Source organism: Penaeus monodon, chromosome 12 (assembly GCF_015228065.2).
Source record: "Penaeus monodon isolate SGIC_2016 chromosome 12, NSTDA_Pmon_1, whole genome shotgun sequence".
Lineage (NCBI taxonomy): Eukaryota > Metazoa > Arthropoda > Malacostraca > Decapoda > Penaeidae > Penaeus > Penaeus monodon.
In genome coordinates this window covers 10,174,286-10,179,022 of record NC_051397.1, presented here as the reverse complement: position 1 = coordinate 10,179,022, position 4,737 = coordinate 10,174,286, and positions in this window count along the sequence as shown.

Genomic DNA, 4,737 nt, shown 5'->3' with positions numbered 1-4,737 from the left:
CCTTTTATGATTGACTCAATAATGCCAAAGTCGACATTGGGAATGATGGTAGCCATTATAATATATATATATATTTTATATATATAATAAAATATATATATATATATATATATATATTCTTCTTCTTTTAACGGTAGGTTCATGTCTGAGCCGCCGTGGTCACAGCATGATACTTAATTGTAGTTTTCATGTTGGGGATGCCTTTGGAGTGAGTACGTGGTAGGGGTCCCCAGTTCCTTTCCACGGAGAGTGCCGGTTGTTACCCTTTTAGGTAATCATTCTCTCTGTTTTATCCGGGCTTGGGACCAGCACTGACTTAAGGCTAGCTTGCCCACCAGTGACTAGGTAGGCAATCGGGGGTGAAGTTCCTTCCCAAGGGAAAACGCGCCGGCCATTGACTCGAACCCTCGAACTCAGATTGCCGGTCCGTGCCAGTCTTGAGTCCGATGTTCTAATCATTCGGCCAAGCGGCCTTATAAAATTATATATATATAAAATTATATATATAAAATATATATATATATATATATATATACTTCTGAGGAGCAGGAACTGACAGCGACAGCGATCAGGACAAGGACAACAGCATGTGATAGGCCATTAGTCCACAGTGTTAGTGATAAACAAAGCTTAAAAAGAAAGAGGGAGTGTGATCTGTGTGCCAAGGTCAATAAAATAAAAAAAAAATATATATATATAAAATATATATATAATATATATATATTATATATATTATATAGTGGGGAAATCCTGTTGGAGAAAGGTATATATATATATAATGTAAATCCGTGTGAGTGCACACGCAAATCGCCGCATGCGAGTGTGTATGTGCATTGTCCGCGTGCTTGCGTTAGCACGCGCGCGGATCTGCATAATTTTAGGTAAATGAAACCAAGATACAATAGTGGGTGAGTCTATCGTAGATTTGATAATGGATTGAGAACCACCAGCAATGATTACGTAACAAAACTCCCCTGGGATGGAAGTAGATGCATAAGGGGACAGAACGACTCCACCTCAGTAGTACTTTGAGGGGGGTAAACAGGAAGTAGGTTAATGAAAACCGGAAACCGCAATCGATTTACGTAACCAGTGACCGAAAACCGCAAGTGATTAACGTAATCAATGCCCTGTAAACCGGAACATAATCATAGTTAATGATTTTTAGCATGCACACCAGACTACCTTACGGTCGTTCATGGGCATATAGCAGAAAGTAGGCATAATTAAAGTGGTTTATCATAATCAATGACCAGAACTGGAAATCATTAACGACTCTAATGATATCTGTCCCTCCCCTCCTCTCCAATACAGGCGACTGGACAGAACGCCTCACCTTACGCATCACAAAAAGGTTAATGACCGCGGAAAGTGATTAACGCAATCAATTGCCCTTTAACCAGAATCATTATCAATGACCGTAACCAAAATCATGTAGCACACACCTGGAGGACCCCCTCCCTTCTCTCTGAAACCTTTTATGCCGGGTACCACAGATGATCCCTCCCCCCACCCTCTTACCCCAACCCAACCACCACCACCCTCTTCCATACCCTCCCACCCCCGCACCGCCAATATTCATCATGTTTAAACTTGTACCTGTATCGATAATTAACCCAGTTACCACAACACCCGAGTGATCCCCCCTCCTAATGAATGAGGCACTCATAATCCACCCCGATGCCAGGTGTCACAGAGACCCCTCCCCCCTCCCCCTGGATCGGGGAATTGACCCTGTTAAAGACGGGGGTGGACCCCCCCTCCTAAGGGATTCTTCGTGTTTGAACTTGTACCTGGATCGAGAATTGACCCTTCCTCCTCTCCAAACAAACCCTCCTTCCCTTCCTACCGCCCCTGCCCCACATTCCTCCATACACAAAGCACTAATAGTCAGAAAGAGAAGCAAACCAAAACAAATCACAAGTCTGTACTTAAGGAGATAATACGGGCCCTGCACTGAAGTGCGAGTGATCACCCCCCCTAATGAATGATGCAACATAATCCAACTGATGCCAGGTGTCATGATGGACCCCCTCCCTCTTCACCCCCTCCTCCCCAACCCGCCCCCCCGCAATATCATCGTGTTTGAACTTGTACCCGGATCGAGAATTGACCCTGTTACAGACGAGTGACCACCCCTCCTAATGAATGAAACTATCAAAAATAAATAACCCTAACACCCCCCCCCGGTTTTTCCCCCCACCCCCCATCAGGTCGGTCACACAAACAGCTTGCTAATGACCAAAAATTTACCGTTCTGTCCCTGTCGTGCCCGGGGATAAGAATACAATTAACTGAAAAGGATTATAAAGCTCGTTGTACAATATATACTTTATTTTTCTATTTCCATCACACACACACACACACATACACACACACACACACACACAGACACACCACACACACACACACACACACATCACACACCACACACAAAACACAAAACACACACACAAATATGCTAAGGTGAATACCAAAATGAACATCATCGTCTGCGATAGACTTTCCTCCTCAACCATATTTTGCATCAATCCCGTATATGGTGTAGGCCGATGTGGAAGAAGAACTCGTGTGATGTCTAATACACACCCTAAAGGGTTCCTCTCACCCTCCCTTCCTCCTCTCCCCACCAAACCCCTCCTTCCCTTCCTACCGCCCTGCCCCACATTCCTCCATACCCAAAGCAATAATAGTAAGAAAAAGAAGCAAACAAAACAAATCACAAAGCCTACTTAAGAGATAATACAGCCCTGCACTGAAGTGCGAGTGATCACCCCTCCTAATGAATGATGCAATTATAATCCAACCCAATGCCAGACGTCGCTCCCTCATCACCCCTCTTCCCCTCCACACCCGCCCCCGCAATATTCATCGTGTTTGAACTTGTACCCGGATCGAGAATTGACCCTGTTACAGACGAGTGACCACCCTCCTAATGAATGAACACTGTCATAATCAATAACCCTAAACGCCCTCCCCCCCGTCCCCCCACCCCCATCAGGTCGGGTTCCAACACAACAGGTCTGCTAATGACCAATAATACCGTTCCGTCCCTCGCCGGTGACAGGGATAAGAATACAAGTAACTGAAAAGGATTATAAAAACTCGTTTGTACAATATATACTTTTATTTTTCTATTTCCATCACACATATTTTGTGTCAATCCCGTATATGGTGTAAGCGATGTGGAAGGAGAAGAACTCGTGCTTGCACAATTGTCTCTAATGTCACCACCACCCCTCCTCTCCTCTCCAAAGCATATTCTGTTTTTGCTAAGAGAATATATCACTGGTTCTATTTTGTGTTTGCTAACGATTTCTCACTATTGGGAATGATGAGAATATATTGGGGGAGATCATCTTTACCGGTGGCAGCTCTTGGATGTTTGATAGGGCATGGGGTCAGGACCATCTATGTAGCGATAAGTTAGAGCTGTCTGGAAGATAATTCTTTTGTCTCGATCGTATCCTCCTCTTAAAATGACAGTCTGCACCAGTGGATTTCGGAACTTAACCCGTTTCTTTATTGCGGTGATATCTCCAGGTGGCGATGGGTTTTTATTGTAGTGTAGGTGGGTTTCTCCATTGAATATTCTTTTTTTTTTTCCTGGCGTATTGCAACTACTGTTCCCCTCACCAAACGACTAAAAAAGGGCTTTAAATACCATGGCGACAATTATTCCCATGTGGCAACATTGATACTGTTGGGGCGGGCGGGGGGTAGGCGGGTGGGAGGCGGTAGGGGCCTCATCTCTTAACATGTTATACTAGCCGTTCTTACTCCCAGAGACATTTCATAATAAAAAAAATACTTTATTGAAAAGGATCATGAAATTCTTGTACTTTATTATGACTCTCAAGCTTACACAAACACACGTCCTAAGAGGCGATAACACAAATAACAGGCTTAAATTTTCTGTGTAAATGTAAATGCGATAATAACTATTTCATACGTTTGAAAAATTCAGGCTTTTACAACAGTTTATTACCTAACCCGGTTGAAAAGTCGCCGGTTTATTCTTATTTAGAGAGCAATTAATAGGGTTTCAACGCATTTTGCGCGAGGCCAAAGACGGGTTTCCCCCTCTATTTCCCCTTTGAACAGTTAATTATCTACCAAAATAGGACCACCACCGTCCCCACGTGCCGAACCAGTTTTTGTTTGCTAATTGACCTCAAGGGGCAATGCGGTATATTTCCCAAAATGTTCCCGCCTCAGCTCTCCCAAATTTTTTTACAATCTACAATGCAAACTAGGAAATATGTTCAGCTTTTCCCAAATGTATACTCTGTGCACGCCAATACAGGCATTCTCTTCTGATATAAAAAGACCAGGGTAAACATCGATTAGGGATCCTCTGTTTATGATGATATAAGAAAAAGATGAATTTGAAAAAGAAGGGTGGACTAGCTTTTCAGTAATTTACTCCCCCTCCACAAAATGTCTATAGTACCTCCCTACAAGTATATACGAAGAAAAGGAACTATGCAATGGTAACCACTAAGTTGGGGTTTCTATAGTTTCATTTAAACTAGCAAATATGCTGTTTTGTTTTCCTACAAGAACGGGAAAAATATTGTAAAAAGACACAAAACTAACTTGCCGACGGGGGAAATAATCCAACTAAAAAATTTACTTCTCGATTTCCAATGCCATGGTCTTTCCAGCTCAATTTTGATTATAATCACCATTTTTTACATCCTCGCGGGTAAATTTCAGCATCGCGCTTAGTCGAGG